We start from the raw sequence: 24535 nt of genomic DNA on the forward strand, positions 1-24535 counted from the left end.
AAATAGGAGCGACAGGAAGCATTTGATCCCAAAGTGTCAAATGAACATAAACATCCTGCCAAGGGTGCCATCAGGGGGTGCCCAGAAGCAGCTGCTATGCAGGGGCTGGTCAAGAGGTCAGCCCGGCGGGTGGCGCCCAGCCAGACCCTCCCGCTATGGCGTACAGGGGCTTGCGATCTGCTGGCACATTGACATCAGAGCATCCAGGCTTATAGAGATGATTGTGGCCAAAGGGATGCACCTTGCACACCGCCAGGGGGCCCTGTCTGCTGGTCCTGAAATCCACGGCCGTGTCTGCTCTGAGGCCAGTGTCCCAGAGCACGGGCTGCTCCCAAGAGAAAGTGTGGCAGAGACACCAAGGCGGGTGCCACTGGGTTCTGCTGGTGGCCGACTCAGCTCAGCGACTCCCTGATGGCCTTTCTAGACTGCACAGAGCCTAAGCGGTTCCCCCCAACCCTCCTCTCTCTTCTCGACTCAGAGCCCGACTTTCGTGGCTCCCTGTTTGTGCCGCAAGCATTGCTCCTCGTAATGTCTCTGCACACTGAACCCCCTCGTGGCGTCTGCTTCTTGGAGGACCTGGGCTGAGTCTGAGTTCATCTACTGATTGTCTCATCTTATAGCTAAGCAAACCAAAGCTCAGAGAGGCAAAGGGATTTTTCTGAGGCCGCACAGTAAATTTTTGTGGGGGTAGGAAATGAGACACTGCAGGCCGCATCTGTTTCTTTGGCATCAGGTGTAGTTGGGGTGGGAAAGGAGTGAATTGAGACCTGTGTGAGAATTTTTTTTTCAGAATCAGGCTCCCCATTCATTCACTCACAGGTTCCCCTAGCTCGAGAGTCCCCAAAAGGCAAAGACAGCACCTATCTTATGGACCCATCTGTCCCTACCCTCCAGTCTCCCACTGGGCCCTTAATCACATTGTCTGCCTGACATAATACATTGGCAGGAACCACTCAAATTCAAGAGGTTATTGGTGTTTTTGCAACCAGGGCCAAAAACAAAGGGCTACATTGATCCCATCAAAGGTTATGTGTGGTGCGCAGATCACAAGATGACAAGGTAGGAGTGGGGATCTCCCCAGTCAGAGAAGAGGGGGCAATTGTGTTTGCTCAGCGCTCTCTCTCTGTTGGGGGTGAAGCTGACCTGTCACTCAAGAGGCCTTCTACCAAATTCTCCCACCCCGGCCAGGAGCTGGGGCTGCTCCATGGCTTCCATCATGCTAATTACCACCACCTCCCCAGTGGCACCGAGCTCGCTTTCTGATAAGGTACATCCTTAATAGTCTCCCATTTCCCTGCTGACACAGGGAAACAGGCCTGACTTGATGGTGTGTTGCTGCACGGAGCAAGCGAGGCTGAGTTGTCACACCCGGTCTCACAGCCTGACCCCATTAGTGGGCCTACAATCGATAGTGCTCAGGCAACTTGTGTCTCCCTGAAAGCATTCATTTGGCACGTTTGCTGGCTGTCAGGCAGTTCCTTTCTCTAACACCCCACGGTCTGTGGCCCCAGTGCCCGAGTCTCTCCTCCTTCCACAAAGTGCTTGGGGGAGCTTGCCAGTTCCAGAGTGCATCAGCCTTGTCTTTTGGAAACAAAAGAAGAATGATCAGAGTTGCATTTGTCAGCACCAGGGCATAAAGAATGACAGTTTGGGTTATAATGCGTTGGTTGCAAGCAACAGAAATCAACTATGGCGCACATTTAAGCCAAATAAGACCTAATGGAAAGTCTCTTGGGAACTCAGCCATGAGGCTAGATCAGCACCAGCCAAGCTGAAGATTCAAGTTCAAGGGACAGAACAGCCGACCCTAGTTTGAGTCACTTGCCTGTCCTGTGGCCAGAGGACAGTGGGGGTGACTGGCTGGTATGTGTGCAACACTAGGTGAGTGATGGGACCAAAAGAGGAGGCAATGGGTGTGGGGCAGGGAAGAATATCGGGAATCCACTAGGTTGTCAGCCCAAAAGAAGGGCCAGTAGCCCAGGGTGTGATAACTCAGCTCCTTCCTTGCTGTTAGGTTGCTCTACCAGGAGGAGTGAAAGATGTAATCTGTGCAAAGTGCCTGGCACTGGACGCGGGGTCAGTCTCAGTTAGTAGCATTTGTGTATGAGTTATTGTCTTTGTAGTACAATTTTATTTATTTAATTAATTTATTTGAAAGGCAGAGGCACAGGGAGAGGAGGAGAGACAGAGAGAGATATCCATCTTCACCTGCTGCTGGCTCACTCCCCAAATGGCTGCAATGGCCCAGCCTGGGCCAGGCTGAAGACAGGAGACAGGAGTTTCTTCCAGGTCTCCCACATGGGTGCAGGGGCCCAAGCACTTGGACCATCTTCTGCTGCCTTCACAGGCACATTAGCAGGGAGGCAGATCGGAAGTAGAGCAGCTGGGACTCCAACTCGAACCGGCGTCCATATGGGATGCCGGTGCTGCAGGTCATGGCTTTAACCTGCTGCACCACAGTGCCAGCCCCAGATTGCTGCTAATTCTAATAGGTAAATAAGAACAGCCTGAGGTTTTTAAAGACTTGAGTGAAGCATACAGGAGGAACTTAGCACCTGGAAAGGACCGTGGCCTTGTAGGACCTGCTTTGTCACAGATACTGCTGAAGTGCATCCATGCGGGAGGCCTGAGCCCCCTCTCAGCACTGGTAGAGTTTATACCCTAAGTGCTCATCGTGCCTCTAGACCGTCAGCTCCTTGGCGGGGGCAAGTCACTGCAAGTCACTGCTGACTCCTTGGGGCCAGCCCAGGACATGGCACACTGTTGTGCCCATAAAATATTTGCAGAATGCAGGGATGAGTGACAAGCGGCTGATTAACTTTCCAGGTCAGCGCTGGCTAATTGGGAAGCGACACAACCGCTCCCTACCTCTATCAGTGGAACCCGAGTAAAGTCTCATGGTGCCAGTATTGAGATGTACGAGCTGATCTCGCAAAGTTCTCTAATCTGAAGCCTTCTAAATGCTTATTGAAGTGAAGGGGAGAGAAAGAAGGGAGGAGATGGCTGGGGAGTGCATGATTCAGAGGTGGGGCCTGGAGGGGAGGAAATGGAGGGTGCGGGGTGGGGTGGGGACAGGAAATTCCTGTGGGGGCCCGAGGGCGGGACTATTGCCAGGAACTCCATTTAGTTCTGACCTGGGTCCCCTCCTGACTCAAGTGCCCATAGGATGCAGGGGCCAAAGCCAACTTTATGCTACCCTTCCTCCCCAAATAGAAAGTGTTTTTTTTTCCCCCCAGAAACCTTTAATGTAAGGCACAAACACTTCCTGCATCTCATAAATATAACTTTAGGAATATAGTGATCCTTCCCACCTACCCACCCTCCCACCCTTCATCCTCCTCCCTCTCCTATTCCCATTCTTACTTTTTACTAAGATCTATTTTCAATTACTTTATACATATAATATTAACCCTACACTAAGTAAAGAGTTCAACAAATAGTATGAAAAACAAAACAAACAAAACCTCTTCCTAACAGTTGAGACAAGGGCTGTTCAAAGTCATCGCATCTCAAAGTGTCAATATCTCGTCTATAGATTACCTTTTAGGTGCTCTATTAGTTACCGCAGATCAGGGAGAACAGATGGTATTTGTCCTTTGGAGACTGGCAAAAGAAAGTGTTAAATAGAAATACAGGACATGTCAAAGGCAGCTCCTGACTGAAGGCCACGGACAAGTTGAGGGATGCATGCTGTGGGGGTTCAGATGAATACAAGAACGTCATGGCCAGAAGTGGTCAGAGCCGTCTTCATGGCTAAGAAGGGGGATCCAGCTTGTCCGTCTGTGATGGGATTTAGATACAGGAGGAAACAGGAGCACAGGCAGGGGGTGGAGCCGGGGCAGAGCTGCAGAGAAGTAGAGTGTGTGCTGCTGAGGCCCCGTACCAGGGGACTCCAAAAAGCCGTGAAAACAATGGGATTAGAAGATAGCAAGCCAAGACGGGCTGTGTCCTGGGACTTCTGGGGCCACGGGTGCAGTGGAGTCAGGATCTCCAGAGATTTCTTCTCTCCCACCAGTCAGCAAGGGGTTTGGTCAAGTGGTTACGTAACATGGGCCGGGATGCTGGGACGCTCCCTGCCTCCAAACCGTCCACCCTACACCCGGCCCCCGTTGGATGATGCCGGGACTCCATCCTACAGCTTCGTCTCTCCGCCAGAAGCTGCGATGGCTAACATTTAAAGCTGTTATCAGCCCCTGCGCCCTACTGCAAGTGAGGGATCTGAAAGCAGGTTTGACAGGGAGGCTGCAGCCGGAAAGGAAGAGGTAATCTGACCACTTGAGGGGAAGGTGGCGGCCCCAGCAATGAGAGGAGGACAGGCTTTGCTGAGGGCCATGCTGCTGAGCTGTAGCCACTAACCCGAGCGCTAGCCAGCCGTTCCCTACGCTCAGTCTGATGACGGCATCAGCCGGGTGATTCGAATGACTGTCAGGCAGCTAAGTCCAACATCAGAGCCTGAGCTGATCATGGCTGGCTCTCCTACACATAGGGGACCTTGGCTCACCGTCCTGTGAGCAGAGCGTGAGGGATGCTGGGACCCCGAGGAGCCCCAGGGAGTTCGGGAAGACGCAAGGGTTCACTCTTACTACGAAATCCCGCGAGAAGAGCAGGCTGTCTGAAGGAGCAGTGTGTGGGCCGTTCTTCTGAGGAGCTCGCCTCCCAGTCTCAGGCTGCCTATTTCCTGGTCATAATAGTTGGGAGAAAAATATTGCTAAATGGCTGCATAAACAATTTTAATTGGCCTGGGCTCCCAAAATGTGCTATTTTTGTTCCGCTGCCAAGCTTGCTTTTTCACTAGCTAATTATGCCCAGCATTTAACTTTCGGCAAAAAAACAGGAAACGGGGCATTCATTACCCGAGTGACAACTTTTCAACAAGCCCACATTTCAACATCCATTGTGTAACTTCCTCTCCCTAGCTTACAGTTAGGTGTTCCATCAGGCCTCTGGAAACAAACAGCTACTTCAGTGGGGGCTGCTAGGGGCTCTGTTGCCCTCTCAAGGCTTGCCTGTCTCCAGCGCAGGCTCCCGTGAGCCACCAGTGCCCACAGGGTGGGCCCCTGCGTTCTTTGGCTCCTCGCAGAAATTCCCCACCTGGGGTCTCACGTCAGTTTGCTCTGGGCCTGGGCTCGCCCGTCAGGGGGTGGCTCGTGTGTGTCTGGTTCAGGAAGCATCCAAGGCTGCTGGGGACTCGGGGCCTCTCAGAGGTACACCCTCTCTTCGCCTGAGGAATCATAAAAGACAGCCAACCCCAGTTTATTGGGCATTAACTCCTAGAAAGTGCTATAAAACCGTGTCTTATTGTAGGATCTACTTTAAATTTATTATTAAAAAGGCATATTGCAGAGTAGATCGCAAACACATAAAAGCACACAAGTTATGAAGTCCACAGCTGAATGAGCCATCATGCAGTAAACACCATGTGACTGTTACCCAGATTCTTACCAGCTCCTCATATCCGATGCAGCTAGTACTTCCTCCTTTCTCCCCAGAGCTAGCTGCTAGCCTAGCCTCTGATACCATGGTTCGGTTGTAGTCTCCAAACTGCATAGACACGGAACCATAGAAGGTGTAGAGGTGGGTGCGCAGTTTCCCATCTGCCTTCTTTGTTTGCTTTATCCGGCTGCTTGGAGCTGCACCTCATTCATTTTCATTACAACAGAGTATTCCCTGCCCGAGAATAACGCGTTACCAGTTTCACTATAAATGGACGTATGGGTTGTTTCCAGCTTGTGGCTGTTCTGAATAATGCCGCCACAAATATTCCTCTGCGTGTCTGCCCGTTTCTGTGGGCTCGTAGTGGGCTCGCGGGTCACAGGCATGGCAGCTACGCATGAACGGCTTTTACAGCTCCAGCCGAACTGTTTTCGAAGCGGTCCGTCCCAGTTGCCCCTGCTGCACTTGCTCGCCAGGACTCGGTGCTGTCTGTCAGTCTCTGGATCTCAGGCCATTTTGGCAGTGTGTGGTGGTGTCTCGGTATGGTTCTGATTTGCTTCTCCTTGACATCAATGCACACGAGCATTTTTTGTTCAGTTATTTATGATTAGATTTAGAATAGGATGGAGGTTGAAGAACCAAATGGTTGGAATCAACAAAATAATACTTTGAAATTTTATCTATCTATCTATCTATCTATCTATCTATCTATTTATCTATCTATCTATTTTTATTTGAGAGGCAGAGAGACAGGCAGAGCTCCAAATGCCCACAATGGCCAGGACTAGGCTGAGGCCAATGCCTGGAGATGGGAACTCAATCCAAGCCTCCCACATTGGTGACAAGAACCCAGAAACTTAAGCCACCACTGCAGCCTCCCAAGGTCTGCAGTAGCAGGAAGCTGGAGTTGGGAGCTGGCACTGGGAGTCAAACCCAGGGACGCTGATGTAGGGGCAGGCTAGATGCCTTCCCCCAGGAAAATGATAGCTTTTTTTTTTTTAAAGATTGGCCTTGATTTTTTAAAGATGTATTTATTTACTTATTTGAAAGTCAGGGTTACACAGAGAGAGGAGAGGCAAAGAGAGAGAGGTCTTCCGTCCGCTGGTTCACTCCCTAATTTTAGCCAGCCCTGCTAAAATTTTAATTTTTATTAATGTTTATTTGAAAGGCAGAGAGAGGGAAGGGAGAAGAGAGGAAGAGAGAGAGGGAGAGAGGATAGAGGGAGAGCGAGAGCGAGAACATGAGCGAGCGCCACTCCTAGACCTCATTTCTTATCAGTTGTCAAAGAAACCGCAGCTATGCTTTACAAGTGCCACCCCTTAATTGTCAGCAACCCCAGTTACGAAGATCTTTTCTTTTGTGCAAGGATATTTTCACTGGAAATACAAAAAATAAAGCCAGCTTAGGGGAAAGAAAGATACAGATAATCTGTTATAAGGACGCAGCCCGGAGATGTCCCTGCAATCCTGATGTGTGCTTAGGGCTGGTGGGTGCTGAGGGGTTATAGGGGTGACCTCATACCTGCTGATGTGGCACCACACCTAGGCAATGATGCCGAAGCCCCGAAGGCTCTCAGGGAGGCCCACCACCGGGAGAGACCAGAGCACTGTGGCGGTCTGTCCCAACGGAGAAGAGGCCAATGTACGGGGCTGGTTGTGCCTTCCCAGGGTGGGAGCTGGAAAAGGTTAAGCTGCCGTCTGCAATGGCAGCATCCCATGTGGGTGCCGGTTCGAGTCCTGGCAGCTCCACTTCCAATCCAGCTCCCTGCTGATGCACCTAGGAAAGCAACAGAGGGTGCCCCTGCACCCACATGAGAGATCTAGAGAGGGTTGCTTGGACCAGGGCCCTCCCATCCCTAAACACTCAAGAATTCATTCTAGATATTTCTTTTCTTTTTTTTTTCTTTTTTTCTTTTTGACAGGCAGAGTGGACAGAGAGGAGAGAGACAGAGAGAAAGGTCTTCCTTTGCCGTTGGTTCACCCTCCAATGGCCACCGTGGCCGGCGTGCTGCAGCCGGCGCATCACACTGATCTGAAGCCAGGAGCCAGGTGCTTTTCCTGGTCTCCCATGGGGTGCAGGGCCCAAGGACTTGGGCCATCCTCCATTGCACTCCCTGGCCACAGCAGAGAGCTGGCCTGGAAGAGGGGCAACCAGGACAGAATCCGGTGCCCCAACCGGGACTAGAACCCGGTGTGCCGGCGCTGCAAGGCGGAGGATTAGCCTATTGAGCCACGGCGCCGGCCTAGATATTTCTTCTTAGGTCTGTCTTCCCTTCTCTAGCCCCAAGCTCTATCTGGCTATCCCCAGCCCCGCACATTCAGTCATCCACCAGTCTCTTGGATGTGCACGGCACTATGGCAAGACAGGACATTCAGAATCCTCATGAGATTAAAAAAACAAACAAACAAACAAACAAAAAAAACCACTCTGACCTGGGACCCAGCAGCCCTGATTCTGCCAGTCACTCTCTGAGTCTTTGAACCTCTCTGGTCTGAGGTTCCCCATCAGTCAAATCAAAGCTTTGACCTTGAAGGATTTCGAAGATCCTTGCAGAACTCCCAGGAGAAAGACGATTGTGGCACATCAGGCACTCCTAAAATTTCAGTCCTCCACCTCAAGTTTATTTTCTGTCTTTTGCCTTACTGCTGGCTGGCTTCCTCTTGCTGTAATTTATTTAACTGAGCCGTGCAGAGCAGTTTGGAACTGAGTTTGCATGAATCACTGTCCATAAAATCAAGTTAAGTGGATTTCATTCCTCGCGGTGCACCTGTGTGTGTGTGCGGGGAGAAGCAGCGAGATTTTCTGGGCTCTTCCAGGCCACTGTTGGAATTGCTTCTTCACAGACATTGCACTCACCCTGTATTTATGGTCCATTGTTATAACAGCCTCTCCTTCGGAGAACTGAAGGGAAAGTGTTGGAAGCAATTTTCCCTCCAGATCTTTTTCTGTAGCTGCCCCGTTTCTCTGTCTAGCTGGGAGAGCTGCCACTGATTTCCTCTGTTTTATCAGAGCTGGCAAATATCAGATTCAGCTTCGTTCATTCAGTCACTCCTCACATTTTTATGGAGCTATGTTACGAGACGTCATACTGAGCTTGGTCTAGGGGTGGGAGTCCAGAGGAAGTGTCGCATTGTTCAAAGAACCTACAAGGTGTGTGCACTGTGAAGACACAACTCAGGGGTTAAGCAGTGCCACAGGAGGTTGAGGGGCTGAAATGAGAAATTCGATGTGTTGAGTGGAAGAAGCGAACCGAGGAGTGTGATGTGGGCAGGATGATGGGGCGTTTGGGGAGGAGGGCGAGCTTGCGAGGCTGATCTCTCTCTGGACCACTGCCCACACTTCCTCCTCCTGCACCCCCACCTGACATTACTTGTGCAAGAATCAGTGTCAGTTCAGCATTTTGTAAAAGGATAGGATCAGAGGGGGAAAAAGATTTTGAGTGGAGATGAGCATTTATGGGAAGAAATGTTCAGAGGGTCTGCTCTGGTGCTTATGAAAATATATTTGGGAGCCAATGTGAGGGATTAGAAAGGGATTTATTTCATTTTGTAACACAGCCAAAAGCACAGGCTTTTTCAAATGATGACTAAAATGGTGGCTTGGGGGACTGGCAATTTGTCTCTTTGTATTTTCTGTCTTGATAGAAGATGTGCAATCTTTTTTAAAAAAAGATTTATTTATTTGAAAGGCAGAGTTACAGAGAGAGAGAAGGAAAGAGAGAGAGAGAGAGAGAGATCGCGCGTGCACGCGTGCAAGAGAGCTCTTCCATCTGCTTGTTTACTTCCCAAATAGCTGCAACACCTGGGGCAGGGCCAGGCCAAAGCCAGGAGCCAGGAGCTTATTTTGGGTCTCTCATGTGGGTGCAGGGGCACCCTCTGTTGCTTTCCTAGGTGCATCAGCAGGGAGCTGGATTGGAAGTGGAGCTGCCAGGACTCGAACCTGCACCCATATGGGATGCTGCCATTGCAGACGGCAGCTTAACCTGCTGTGCTACAGCACCAGCCCTGCCCTCCCCCACCCCCTTTTAAAAAAAGATTTGTTTATTTTTGAAAGGCAGAGAAACAGAGGCAGATGGAGAGACAAAGAAAAATCTTCTATTTGCTGGTTCACACCCTAAATGACTGCAAAAGCCAGATCTGGGTCAGTCTGAAACCCGGATCCAGGAACTCCAGCCTGGCCTCCTACATGGGCGGCAGGGGCCCAAGTACTCAGGGTGTATTTTGCTTCCTTCCCATTTATGTTAGCAGGAAGCTGGATCAGAAGCCATGTAGCCAGGACTCAAACTGGCACTCAGATGTAAGATGCGGGCACCGAAAGCTGTGCCTGAACCCACAGTGCCACAGGCTGGCCCCGAAATGTGCAATCTTTACGTTGCCATAGAATGGACATCTCACTCTTGCCTGGCTGATTTCAAATGTTTTTGAAAATTCTACTCCCTTTATCCTTTCTGGGACGTGCTAGAGTGTTCAGGAAGGACACGCTGGCCCCTCCTCCTCAGCTCCACTGACTCTACATTTTACAGCCACACAGTCCTTTTGAGGAAATTGAGTTGTTAAGTGTTGAGCATGGGTGTTTGGCACAGTTGTCAACAGCACTTGGGATGCCTGCAATTGGAAGCCGAGTACCTGGGTTTGAGTCCTGGCTCCATGTCCAATTCTAGTTTCCTGCAAATGTGCACCCTGCAAGGCAGCAGGTGAGGGCCCAAGGACTCGGGTCTCTGCCACCCACATGGGAGGCCCAGGTTGAGTCTGTTTCTTGGTTTTAGCCTGGCACAGCCCCAGCTATCACTATTGCAGGCATTTAGGGGAGTGAATCAGTAGATGGAAGATCTCTCTCTCTGCCTTTCAAATAAATAATAAATAGAAATTTTGTTTAAAAGAGGAAGTTTTGGGAGCACTTCGTTTGCATCCAGGACTCAAGTGAAATGTGATCTGCTTTATAAATTCTGTTGGTTGTGCTGTCTCTGGAGATGACATGTCCACATTCTTTGGGACGTCTGAATGCCCAGATGGTGTTTCGGCTGGGTGGTCTCTGCTGAGACCCTGGACGGCACCACCTCTGTCCTGGAGGAGTAATGCAATGACTTAGTGAGCAGCGCTGTCCAAGGGAACCACGATGTGAGCCCCACATGCTAATTTTAAACTTTCTAGTGGCCGAATGGAAAAAAAAATACAGTTGGGATGCATTTAAACAATAAATGTGGCCGGCGCCGCGGCTCACTAGGCTAATCCTCCGCCTGCAGCGCCAGCACACCGGGTTCTAGTCCCAGTCGGGGCACTGGATTCTGTCCCGGTTGCTCCTCTTCCAGGCCAGCTCTCTGCTGTGGCCAGGGAGTGCAGTGGAGGATGGCCCAAGTGCTTGGGCCCTGCACCCCATGGGAGACCAGGAGAAGCACCTGGCTCCTGGCTTCGGATCAGCGCGGTGCGCTGGCCGCAGCACGCCAGCCGCAGCAGCCATTGGAGGGTGAACCAACGGCAAAGGAAGACCTTTCTCTCTGTCTCTCTCTCACTGTTTAACTCTGCCTGTCAAAATAAATAAATAAATAAATAAATAAATGTATATGTCTTTCTGTATCTACAGTAATATTGCTTCAACATATAATCAATACAAAATTATTAACAAGCTATTTTACGGTTTTTTTTTTCACATCTAATCTTCAGGTACGTGTATTGTACACTGTAGTAGGTTTCCATTCAGACTAACCAAACATCAGTGCTTCATAGCCACACGAGGCTAGGGACCCACCCTGTTGGAAGCACAGCTGTAGAGTTCGCGCCCATCCTTCCGTGACCCTTGGAGTCCTGGAGGGCAGCTTGTTTTAACCCGAGTGGGAGGGAAGAGCTCAACCCACTGCATCCGACCAGGAATGGCTCACCACTCAGCCCTGCAACTGGACAGTTGTCTTGCTACTCCCAGAGATGGGGAGCAGTGAACTTCCAAGGCCTCCCGTTCTGGTGCCTTCTTCTTCCCCAACTCCATTTTAACCACACTTACCCCTTGTCTGTGTTCCACACACTGGTGCTTTCTCTGCTTCTGCCTTTCCGAAGCTTGCCTTGCCTGGGTCCCTTTCCCCCAGGACCGCGTCTCGGAGCTGGGGGGATAACGGTGATAAGCACTGGGACGGCTGGTGTAAATGAACTGAAGCAGGAGGACACACCCCCCTACCTCAACATTTCATTCTGCTCCGGATGAGAAGTGGCCATGGGACAGAGCATCAGGACTTAAAGAATCTGCGAGCCCCTAGTCTAAATGCTTTGTTCTGCTTTTAAAATTCAGGTGACACTCACGTCACACAAAATTAACCATTTTAGTGTTCAACTCATCAATCTTCAGTCCATGTACAGTGTGGTATACTGCCAACTCTGTCTAGTTCTGAAGCATTTTCACCACCCCAACCGAAACGCCACACCCAGTCAACAGTCACAGCCCAAGGCCCCTCCCCCCAGCCCCTGGTAACCACCAACCTGCTTTCTGTCTCTGTGGACTTACACATTCAGGATATTTCATTTACATGGGATCACACATCAGGGGAACTTCTGTGTGTGGCTTCTCTCACTTAGCACGCTTTCAAGGCTCGCCCATGCTGCAGCTTGGTTCATTCATTTTTATTTTTATCTCATCCATTCATCTTTATTGCTGAATAATATTCTCTTGAGTGGACATACCACATTGTACTTGTCTATCCATCACTGGTGGTCATTCAGGTTGTTTCCACCTTTTGGCTCTTGTGGATAGTGATGCTAGGAGCATCTGTGTGCACAAGTTCTCATCTGAATACCTAGTTGCTCTTCTCTGGGGTATGTATCCAGGAATAGGCTTATTGGAGCATATGGGAATTCTGAGTTTTAAGTTTTCAGGAATCACAAATCTATTTTCTAGAGTAGCAGAGTCATTTTACACTTGCCCTAGCAATCCACAAGGGTTCCAACCAATTTCTGCACATCCTTGACAACTCTTGTTATTTTATTGTTTTCAATTTTATTTTTGTTAAGGATTTTATTTATTTATCTGAGAGGTAGAGTTACAGACACAGAAAGGGAAAGACAGAGAAGAAAGGTCTTCCATCTGCTAGTTCACTCCCCAAAAGGCCACAATGGCCAGGGTTGAGCTGATCTGAAGCCAGGAGCCAGGAGCTTCTTCCAGGTCTCCCACATGGGTGCAGGGGTCCAAACACTTGGGCCTTCTTCTCCTGCTTTCCCAGGCCATAGAAGAGAGCTGGATTAGAAGAGGAGCAGCCAGGGCACGAACCGGCGCCCATATGGGATGCTGGCTCCACAGCCTTAGCCTACTATTGCACAGTGCCGGCCCCTGTTTTCAATTTTAATTATAGCCACTCTAGTGTATCAAACCCAGGTACTGCGATATGGGACACAGGACTCTTAACCAGTGTCTTCATAACTAGGCCAACATCTGCCCCTCTCGTAGTTTTTAAGTGGTGTCTTGAAAAGCCACCAGGGGCTACTATGTGAGAAAGAGAAGGCTGAGCACATAGCAATGGCATTCAAGGATTCCACACTGGTGTGAGTGTTTTTAGCAGCTGTTAAGGTGTTGCCTGAGGTGCCTGCATCCCAAATCAGTGTGCCTGGGTTTGAGTCCTGGCTCCGCTGCTGAGTCCAGCTTCCTCCTAATGCATACCCTGGGATGCAGCAGGTACTTGCATTCCTGCCAACCACGAGAAAGACCAGACTGAGTTCCTGGCTCCTGGCTTTGATCTGACCCAGCCCTGCCTGTTGCAGATATTTGGGGAGTGAGCTAACAGACAGGAGATTACTCTTTCTCCCTCTGTCTATCTGGCTTTCAATATTTTTAAAAATTATTTTTTAAAGATTTATTTGTTTTCTTGAAAGGCAGAGTTACACAGAGAGGGGGAGAGACAGAGAGGTCTTCCACCCACTGGTTCACTCCCCAAAAGGCCACAATGGCCAGGGCTGGACCAGGCAGAAGCCAGGAGCCAGGAGCTTCTTTGAGGTCTCCCACATGCCCAAGCACTTGGGCCATCTTCCACTGCTTTTCCAAGGCCATTACCAGGGAGCTGGATCAGAACTGGAGTAGCCAGGACACGAACTGGTGCCCCTTTGGGATGTTGGAGTCACAGTTGGCAGCTTAACCCACTGTGCCACAGCGCCGGCCCCCTTTCATTTTTTTTAAAGTGTTGCAATATATCATTAAAAAAAAAAAAAACCATAGTCACCTACCACACCCACTCCACTTTTATCCACGTATTTGACATGTTTGACTTCTCATGAAATATTCCTTTTGAGCAAAGGCTTCTGATGTTATCCTGAGTTTGCAGTCCTTTACCTGCTGTTGTGTTTTTCCCGTCTCCACTTGGATAGCCTCTTGAGATTGGTAACCTCCGAAACCAACAGTGGAGTCCTATTTATCGGACTCTGGTCAGCTTCCCCTGTCCTCTACACCACTCTGCCCGTGGTAACAACAATAATGGTTATTACTCGATATTAAACACTTACCCTGCGGCAGGCACCGTGGTAAGCCCAGCCATGTGACCCATCCATCCTAAGTCCATGATGTCCACGCTTTTACGAGGCACGCATCACACTCAGACGTCCTCACCACCACGGGCAAGCGCCCTCTCCTACCCCATACCTGCCCCTCTTCCACTCATTGACGCTGTGTCTATCCCAGCCACACACCCTTCCCAGCTGCTCTGGAGAAGCCAATGTGAGCCCATCTCACAGCTGCTCCTCACTCTGCTGTCCTGTCCCCGCCACGATCAACACTCAGGTGATACAGTTTTCATAGACTTGCAGCAACAGATGATTGGGTTTTATCCCAAGCCCCCATAGCAGGCTTTGATGCCTCCCCCCCCCTTTTTTTTTTGACAGGCAGAGTGGACAGTGAGAGAGAGAGACAGAGAGAAAGGTCTTCCTTTGCTGTTGGTTCACCCTCCAATGGCCGCCGCAGCCGGCGCACTGCGGCACCACGCTGATCTGATGGCAGGAGCCAGGTGCTTCTCCTGGTTTCCCATGGGGTGCAGGGCCCAAGCACTTGGGCCATCCTCCACTGCACTCCCTGGCCACAGCAGAGAACTGGCCTGGAAGAGGGGCAACCAGGACAGAATCTGGCGCCCCGACCGGGACTAGAACCCGGTGTGCCGGCGCCACAAGGCGGAGGATTAGCCTAGTGAGCCGCGGCGCCGGCCTGATGCCTCCTTTTAAAACTAAGGTAGCTGGGTAAAATCAATTGCTCAAGGTCACACATTCTCATAGGCACACTCTCATTCATTTTGTTGAAGAAATCTTTTAAAGTCTCTATTTAGAGCTAGGCATAGGGATAGATGTCATGTGGGATAAAATATGAAAGAGAAAAATCCTGTCTTCAAGGAAGTTACAGACTGGTGGGACAGGTGAGAGAGGAACACAGATGTCTGTAGTGTTGGCTGGGAATCTGAGGTGCATGCCCGCTGATCACGCACAGGTGCAAGGGTTTCATTAGCACGAGGTTCAGCTGCACACACAGGGAAATCCCAGGAACCAGGGCTTAACTAAGACAGCGATCACCTTGTTGCATAAAGGTGGCGTGGAGGCAAACAGACCTTGGACTGAGGTTGTCAGTGATCCAGGCTCCTTCTTTCCTTCCAGAATCCTTAGAGCATAGCTTCCATTTTAATGGTTCAAGGTAGTGCTAGACCACCAGCTACTCTACCCGCATTCCACATCGTACCAAAGATGACGGGGAGGGTGAATCCAGAACACTTCCTAGCTGAGTCGATCCTTTTTAAGCAGCCTTCCCAGAAGCGCTACTCACACTTCTACTGAGAGTTTACCGATGGGCACATGTTCACTTGGCCTCCATTAATTGCAAGGGATACTGGGTAATTCTTTTCCAGAGCTTGTGTCACGTCAAGTAAAATTGGGGCTTCAGTCCAAGGAATAAGGGGGGAATGGATATTAGCAGACACCTCATAGTCTATTACAGACATTTATGTGAAGCACTTTTTTTTTTTTTTTTTTTGACAGGCAGAGTGGACAGAGAGGAGAGAGACAGAGAGAAAGGTCTTCCTTTGCCGTTGGTTCACCCTCCAATGGCCGCTGCGGCCGGTGCGCTGCGGCCGGCGCATCGCACTGATCTGAAGCCAGGAGCCAGGTGCTTTTCCTGGTCTCCCGTGGGGTGCAGGGCCCAAGGACTTGGGCCATCCTCCTCTGCACTCCCTGGCCACAGCAGAGAGCTGGCCTGGAAGAGGGGCAACTGGGACAGAATCCAGTGCCCCCACCGGGACTAGAACCCAGTGTGCCAGCGCAGCAAGGCGGAGGATTAGCCTATTGAGCCACGTTGCCGGCCGTGAAGCACTTTTTAATAGTAATAATTTGGAAAAAAAATAACATTTAAAAACATGGTTGGTTCAATAAATGTATTGATTCATTAATACCATACATGCTTAAGCACTACATGTTAGAAGAACATTCAATGACATGGCTAAATGTCTGTGATCCCATGTTTATGTTGTTCTAAGGAAACAAGGTATCATGCAAGGACTGTAGGAACAGCTACTTGATATAAAAGAATTATGGTACTGTGACTTTCTTTAAAGAAGGGTCCTCATCGTTTAGAGATACACTTAGGGATGAAATGATGTGATGTCTGGAATCTGATTTACAGTGAAAGAGGAAAAGGGTGAGATGAGAGAACTTAAACAGAATGAGAATGGCTACGTGTGGGAGTAGTAGCCTACTGGTCAACATGCCCGTGTCCCACACTGGAGAACCTGCGTTCAGTTCCTGGCCAAGGCTCCTGCCGTCAGCTTCCTACGAGTGCAGATCCTGGGAGGCAGCGGTGATAACACAAGCAACGGGATTCCTGCATCCACGTGGGAGCCCTGACGGGAACTTCCTGGGATCCCTCCTTCCAAGGAAGAGGTCGAACACCTTGGTTTCCAAACAATCTTTCAGTGCTGGTTTTCTTGAGTACCATGTGTTTTTTTTTTTTTTTTTTTGGTTCTGGGACTTCTCTACCATTGATACTTCTAGAAGATAAATGTTAATAACATTAGTAATCACAACAGTCAGCATTTGGATGCCAATCATGAATCAGATAAGACAAAGCATCTTTTAAGCTTTAATTTGCTTGATTCACACAACCATCTTTATGAGGCAGTTCTATGACATATTATCTGCTTTTTACACATGAAAAGATAGGCTCATACAGGGTATATCACTTGGTCAAGGTCACAGGGCTGGTATGTACTAAAGCTGGGTTTCAAGCCCAAGCAGTCTGACTCCAGAGTCCAACAGGCAGGAGAAAGTAGCAGACAGGGCACAATTCAAGTGCAGCTCTGTTCAGAAGGCTATATCCACTTTGTACACTGAATTCTGCAGTTGCTGACAAAGTTCCAGGTCTGGGGACTCGGGAGGGAGACCCCAGTACTTCTCCCAAGGCAGAGGGAATCATTCCAGGCCCCTGTGGTGGAGAACAGAAGGGACTGGCGTGGAGTGCTCCTGTTAGGCTGGGCAGACAGCAGACGGAGGCTCAGCTGGCATGCACCTGCTTGGTCCTGTGGGCCCTTCCCAGCTGTGACAGTTTTGATTAGTCCCATGCCTCTGGCGCACCAGTTGCCAAGTATCTTTTGGACAGAGGGAAGGATGGCTGCTTTGTAAGGATTTAGAAGTTGGATGATCTCATCAGAGGAGGTGAGAAGGATCTCAGAAAATAATACAGAGCTCTCTGAGGTGGCCGGATGGCCAGGCCATGTGCTTGATGGCTCTTCACAGGCCTGCACAGGCTCCAGGATCTCAGAAATACTCATAAATATTGCTGGGTTGGCCCCTCTCATTTGGGAAAAAAAAAAAAAAATCACTCCTGGCCGCCAGAAGTGTGCTGTAGTAGACACACCTCCACCTCACCGGAAGTTCTCCAAGAACCTCCCACCTTGATATTCTTTGGGGAAACAGCCCTCCCTCCTCTCCACTTGCCTTTTTGGTGGGACTGTCTTTCGGGGGCCCATTCTCCCAGCCCCAGGAGTGGGATCAGGGAGGCTGCTCACATGCCTGCTGAGAGTATGAACCTTGAGTCAAAAGACACAAAGATAGAAAAAGCACGGATGAACAAGCAAGCCTAGGACTGGTATCCTGCGATGCAGCCAGTTAGCCCTTTTCCTTCAACTGCATCCCATAGCGTGATATTACTTTCATTTCCTCAAGTTATCTGGAGTCCGTGTCTGCAGCCTGTAACCAAAACACCAACAACAAGCCCTAACTCCCAGGGTTCACTCTCTAAGGCCAGTGCTTTACAAGCCTTTCGGCCCAAAGGACAGACCTGTCTCTCCTAGCCCACCTCCCCCAACCCCAGGACCTGCGTCCTCTCTCTCGTGCTTCCTTCTGGAGCTTTCGGGGCTAGGGTAGGAAAGGGCTCTTGTCAATGTGCGCGGCTTTACCTTGAGGGATGAGTGAAGACACCCTTTAAATTACCTATAAAACCCTTTGATTCCCTCAGCAGAGGTTGCCATGGGCAATTTGCTAAGCTTATTGATTATTTTCTGTTTAAATTAAAGTTTGATGTCCTGGAACCGGCTGTGCGGCGCATGGAGTTAATGGAAAAGGTTGCGATCCAGGGGGAGAGCCACTCAGTGGGGAAATGGAGGGTATTCAAGGGGAAAACAGGGAGTCTAGAAAGAGAAGATTGTCAGCGCCAAGTTGTAGCAAACATGATGGTGAGAAGAAAAAAGAAGGGAATTATTTTATGGAGAAGGGCAGTTTCCTGGGCATTTAAGGCCTCAGGGAGGTAGTGGAAAAAATGTATTCACTCCACAAATATTTGCCGAGTTCTTGCCATGTGTCTGGGAGAAAACAGGGACGCTGTGCGCCCAGTCAGGGATTCTCAGAGTGTGGTCCCTGCTGTCGCTGCGTCCCCACCGCCTGATGTAGGACCCCAGTTTCTGTTTACTGTAACAGAATGCCCAAGGCCGGAGACTTTGCAAAGAAAAGAGGGGCTTTCAGCTCACAGCTCTGAGTCGCAAGGGCACGGTGCTGGCATCAGCTAGGAGCTGGGGAGGGCCTCCTCCTGGTGGATGGATCCCAACGGTGGGAGTGCGTGCAGGCGGAAGTGATCGCAGGTGGAAGCCTGCAGAGAGCAATTCAGGGCTCGGGCTAGGCTTTTATTACAACTGCATTTATGCAGAACTAACTCAGGGATCCTACGAGAAATATCTTAATCCCTCTGAGGCTGGTACCCTCAGTGATCTCCCACTGGGCTCCACCTCTTAAAAGTCTCACCACCTCTACACCCCCACACCGAGGACCAAGTCTCCAGCACATGGACCTTTTGCCGGGCGGGAGCGGGGGCAGGGGGCGGGGGGTGGGGGGCGTGGCAAACCGCAGCGCCCGGGAACAAGTCAGACACGCATGCTCAGGCCTCACCCAGACACGCTGAAACGCTGAGGGCCCGTGGGGACAGCCCCTCCCAGGTGAAGCGGGTGCACCCTGCAAGGTGAGCTCCTCTGTTCTGGATCCTTCTGAGGAAGGGACGTCCGGCTTCTGCACGCCAGGAGCTCCCTACGAGTCAGTCTTCTGTGGCCAGCATCTGTTGAGAATTTCTCACTGCAGGCCGTACGCTAAGCGCAGGGTGCAGATGACCTCACTGTATCCTTACAACAGCCCTGCACTTAGAAGACAGCATGGGGGTGGGGGTGCACTGGAAGCAAGAAGGGCAGGGAGAATTCAAGTGCAAGAGCCTCGCCACTCCGCTCAGCTGTCTCCCCAACACCAGCTCCCCCAAGCTCTGGGATCCGCCCTGCCCTGGGCAAAGCTGATCTGCTGTTAGATTCAGAAGCCTGGTTTCCTCCCAGAGGAGCCCTACGCTGAGGTTGGGTTTTAGATGTTTGGGGAAGTAGAAGAAGGACAGGAAGTATGGGATGGACTGAGAAAGAAGCAGAAGCCATGCTGGCTGTGGGGGGCCAGACCAGCGGCCCCCGCCTGCACAGCCATCCTCCTCCTGTGGGAGGCTCGGAGCCACATCACTGCGGACTGATCCGGTGTGGGGGATTCGCATCAATTCAGTCCAGGGGGACTCCGTGTCGGGTCGTGTAGAAGTCAAGTCCTTTAACGCTTCCATTTGCAGGGTGTTTTCCACCGCTACTGTCACAAAATCAGGACGCCTTTCCTTGGACTGCTGTAAAAATCACCCCAAAGTAAGTGAGATACCCAGCAGACTCATAGAATGGCAGATGTCCTAAATAGCACTCTGGCCTCAGAATCAGCCCTAAAGCCATTCGGATCTGGCTGAAAAGCCCATGAGAGTATTTCAGGCATGGAAAGCCAAGACACTCTGGCAAAAGATCTCTGTGAGTGAGATCTCAGTGGAAAGAACAGGTCTTCAAAGAAGGAGGTACCTTTCTCTGAAGGGAGGAGAGAACCTCCACTTTGACTATGACCTTGTCTAAACAAGATAAGAATCGGAGAACTCAGAGGGCTTCCATAGCCTTGGGAACTCATGACTGGAGCATAGGGAGATTACTGATGCCATAGACAGGAGTGTCAATTGGTAAAGTCAACAACAGGAGTCACTGTGCACTTACTCCTCATGTAGGATCTCTGTCCGTAATGTGCTGTGCATTGAGATTTAATGCTATAACGAGTACTCAAACAATATATTTCACTTTGTGTTTCTATGGGGGTGCAAACTGTTGAAATCTTTATTTAATGCATACTAAACTGATCCTCTGTAAAAAAAAAAAATTATCAACTCCCAACTTGACTCTCACTGGGATTAAACATGACAATAGGTCTGATCTGATTTCATCATCATTTTAAAAAAATCATCTATTATTCCTCACTTTATGTTTCTGTGTGGGAGCAAACTGTTGAAATCCTTACTTAATGTATACTAAGCTGATCTTCTGTATATTAAGATAATCGAAAATGAATCTTGATGTGAATGGAAGGGGAGAGGGAGTGGGAAAGGGGAGGGCTGTGGGTGGGAGGGACGGTATGGGGTGAAGCCATTGTAACCCATAAATCGTACTTTGGAAATTTATATTCATTAAATAAAAGTTTAAAAAAAATCACCCCAAAGTTCATGGTTTAAAACAACTTGAGGGGCACGTGTTTGGTGCAGCAGTTAAGATGCTACTCCGGATGCCTGCATCCCGTATCCGAGTGCCTGGCTCCACGCCAGCTTCTTCCTAATGTGCACTATGGGAAGCAGCAGGTGATGGCGCACGTGCTTGGGTTCCTGCCACCCGGGAGAGCTGCGGTGAGTTCCTGACTCCCGGCTTCTTCCTGCCCACCCCGGCACTTGTGGGCATTTGAGGAGTGAAACAGCGGATGGGTGATCTCGATCTCTCTGTCTGTCTGTCTGTCTCACCATCTCTGCGTCTCTGACTTTCATATACATGAAACATTAATAAAGAAATATTTTTTTTGACAGGCAGAGTGGACAGTGAGAGAGAGAGACAGAGAGAGAGAAAGGTCTTCCTTTTGCTGTTGGTTCACCCTCCAATGGCCGCCACGGCCGGCGCGCTGCGGCCGGCACACCGCGCTGATCGATGGCAGGAGCCAGGAGCCAGGTGCTTTTCCTGGTCTCCCATGGGGTGCAGGGCCCAAGCACCTGGGCCATCCTCCACTGCACCCCCTGAATAAAGAAATATTTTTAAAAATTTATAAAATGACATGAATCTGTTCTCACATTTCTGGAGTCTAAAATCCAGGTGTTAGCAGGGCTGCATTTCTTCTGGAGGCTTCTAGGTAAGCGTCACTTCCCTACCTTTTCCAGATTCTTCTTTTTTTTTTTTTTTTTTGTAAAGATTTATTTATTTATTTGAAAGTCAGAGTTACACAGAGAGAAGGAGAGGCAGAGAGAGAGAGAGAGAGAGAGAGAGAGAGAGAGAGAGAGAGAGAAAGAGGTCTTCCATCCCATGGTTCACTCCCCAACTGGCCGCAATGGCCAGAGCTGCGCCGATCTGAAGCCAGGAGCCAGGAGCTTCCTCCAGGTCTCTCACATGGGTGCAGGGGCCCAAGGACTTGGGCCATCTTCTACTGCTTTCCCAGGCCATAGCAGAGAAGCTGGATCGGAAGAGGAGCAGCCAGGACTAGAACCGGTGCCCATATGGGATGCCAGCACTGCAGATGGCGGCTTCACCTGCTATACCACAGCGCCGGGCCCCAGCCTTTCCCAGCTTCTACGGTTACTTGCATTCCTTATCTTGTGGCCATCTTCCTCCATCTTCACAACCAGCGGTGTAGCAGCTCCTCTCCGGTTTGATGTCTGCTACTGTTCTACCTCTCTCTGGCTCTGAGTTTCCTGCCTTCCCCCCTATAAGGACTCTTATGGTTACATTTTGCCCACTTAGACTTCCCAGGATAATCTTCCCATCTCTACATCCTAATTTAGTTGCACCAGCAACATCACTTTGCCATGGAAGTAACATATTCCCAGGTGCCGGGGTGCAGATGTGAACGTCTTCGGGGAGTAGAGCACTTTTCTGTCTACCACATTCTGTAACCTTAGGAAAGAACTTTTCCTTTCTGAACGTCTCCATTTCTCCCCAAACTGGAGATTACGATACAAGGGCACATTAAAAAAAGTTCATAGAAAATGGAACTAAAAGATATGTTTCTCTTGGTACCAATATGTTGAAATCCATTCATAAACAGGGAACTCCAAAAATATTGTGGAAAATACATACTATGAATAAACTATGCATGGATTCTAAAATTTTGCTCACCCAAATAAACTTCTCTCTTGATTCCATTTCCCACGGACCTTCCAGGGCACCTTGAACTTCTTCGTTTTACTCCTACCGGAATTGCCTATCATTTCAACCACAGATGTAACTCTTCCTGAGTGCTCGTCTGACAAACTGGCTAAGAGTGATGTTTCTTCTTCGTTCAGTTACACATATGTATTGATTGCCAACCCTGTGCCAGGTGGCACTGCAAAGGGTTGGACAGCGTCTGCTACAGGGAAAAAAAAAAGCATTCAATAAAAGGTAGTGTGTAGCGGTGTAAGTTAGTTAGATTTTAGTACCTTAACTATATGTCAGCAACAGAGATGAGGCCAAATCTCTTGAGGAACCAACCATCTGATGACTCATAGCACCAGCACCGTGCAGCGTTTGGACAAGAAGCAATCAGCAAGCTCCCACACTGCTCCTGTGATCATGAACTTCAGGGTCTGTCCACTGAGCTCAGTGAGGGTGCAGAGGAGCCTCCGCCTCTCCCCGCGGTAGGGGACGGGGTTAGAGCTGCCTGTGTCCACCCCAGGCTGTGGCTGCTACTCTCCCGGAGCTGCATTTGTTGGTGATCAGGGGAACAAAAAGCAGCAGCCGAGTCCAACAGAAGAGAGACATTAAGGTTGATTAAGTGAGTGAGCCAATTAGCGTCTGGCTTCCTGCAGTGCGGAGTTAATTAGCCTCTCCAAAACAACAACAGCTGCCTTCATGGTGGGGCAGGCGGCCCAGCAGAGAGGAGCCATGGGAAGAGGAATGATAGGGCTGGTGCTTGGCTGCGCTGGGCCCTGCCCTACTGACGATGTAGAACAAAGCCCAGGGAAGGCTCCTCCGCATGCTTCTAGACAGAGCCAGACCCTTAGGGGAGGGGACTGAGCTCACATCTTGGGTTTGAGGGTTGAGGCTCTCTTAGTTTGTATTCTCACAAAAATCACGACCCTACACCCTGTCTTGATCCTCAATTCCATAATTCACACTGTTTCCTAGTGGTGTTCTTTTTCTTTTTTATATACAAAAGTCAAACATACTTCTTGGGGTACACTGGGAAAGGATGGAAAATGCATATAGTTCCTCCATGCTGGAATAGATTTTTTCATTCATTTATTTATCATTTATTGTTCACTTACTGAGTGCTAGAGCCATTCAAGGTTTAGTTTTTTTTTTCACCGTGCAAATCTATATGCTCTTTTACAAACAGGACTCACCATGCGGATCCTTGAGAAACCACTGTTTTTAGCAAATGCTGCCAACAGTTTTCCTATTTCATTAAATGTTTTTCTAAGTCCTCAGCCTCAAAGGCTCCGGTTCCATCCATTGCACCACCTTGTAGTTGTCCGTGTATCGAAGCCTCCTGCCTCCTCTTCTAACAGGTTTTGAGAGGAGGAACATCTCTCTTCACACTGTCTCCCCAGTAGATTGGATCCTATGCTGGAGCCAGGCAAGTGCTGGGTGTTCTTCAGAACCTGGGTGATGAGTGTGCACAGGGAACTGGTCCTTCCCGGAAGGTCACTGAGGTTGTCTCTGCTCGTTTGCTATTATGGAAAGTGCTAAGGGGGTGGGCGTTTGGTTAGGTCACCAGTTGGGATGCCCGCACCACATATCAGAGTGCCTGGGTTCAGTCCTGGATCTGCTTCCTAGTCGAGCTTCCTGCAAATGCACACCCTGGGGGCCACAAGTAATGGCCCAACCCTTGAGTCCCTGCCACCCTCATGGGAGACTGTGATTGAGTTCTGGGTGCCTGGCTTTGGCCTGGCCCAGCCCTGACTGTTGCTGGCATTTGGGTAGTGACTCAGTAGATGGGAGATCTCTTCCCACCTGTCTCTCTGCTTTTCAAATAAAATCAAGATAAATGAACTAAAGTTTTAGAAAACACTCTAGTTACATTTAAGATTGACTTCAGGGCTGGTGCCGCGGCTCACTAGGCTAATCCTCCACCTTGCGGCGCCGGCACACCGGGTTCTAGTCCTGGTCGGGGCGCCGGATTCTGTCCCGGTTGCCCCTCTTCCAGGCCAGCTCTCTGCTGTGGCCAGGGAGTGCAGTGGAGGATGGCCCAAGTGCTTGGGCCCTGCGCCCCATGGGAGACCAGGATAAGTACCTGGCTCCTGTCATCGGATCAGCGCGGTGCGCTGGCCACAGCACGCTGGCTGCGGTGGCCATTGGAGGGTGAACCAATGGCAAAAGGAAGACCTTTCTCTCTGTCTCTCTCTCACTGTCCACTCTGCCTGTCCAAAAAAAAAAAAAAAAGATTGACTTCAACTATAAGTCAGCAAAAAATCCACAGCACCGTGGCTTAAACAGATGGAAATTTATTTCTCTTTTGCAAAAGTCCAGGAAGCCAGTCCAGGACTAGTGTGAGGGGACCGGAGGCCATTCACGGGGGGCAGGCATTCCGCATTGCAGTTAAGAGGCTGCTTGGCATGC

General features: G+C 49.9%; 1 long non-coding RNA gene across 1 annotated transcript; it reads right to left on the reverse strand.

Moving 5' to 3' along the window:
• Positions 1-16366: 16366 nt before the first annotated feature.
• On the reverse strand, positions 16367-24280 carry LOC149128341 (uncharacterized). Its single transcript, XR_016230260.1, has 3 exons — positions 22414-24280; positions 18807-18969; positions 16367-17455 (listed from the first exon to the last, which is right to left on the reverse strand). It is a non-coding gene; the product is annotated as an uncharacterized LOC149128341 (long non-coding RNA).
• Positions 24281-24535: the final 255 nt, after the last annotated feature.

Source organism: Oryctolagus cuniculus, chromosome 1 (assembly GCF_051225735.1).
Source record: "Oryctolagus cuniculus isolate XC-2025 breed Fujian yellow rabbit chromosome 1, ASM5122573v1, whole genome shotgun sequence".
Taxonomy (NCBI): Eukaryota; Metazoa; Chordata; class Mammalia; order Lagomorpha; family Leporidae; genus Oryctolagus; species Oryctolagus cuniculus.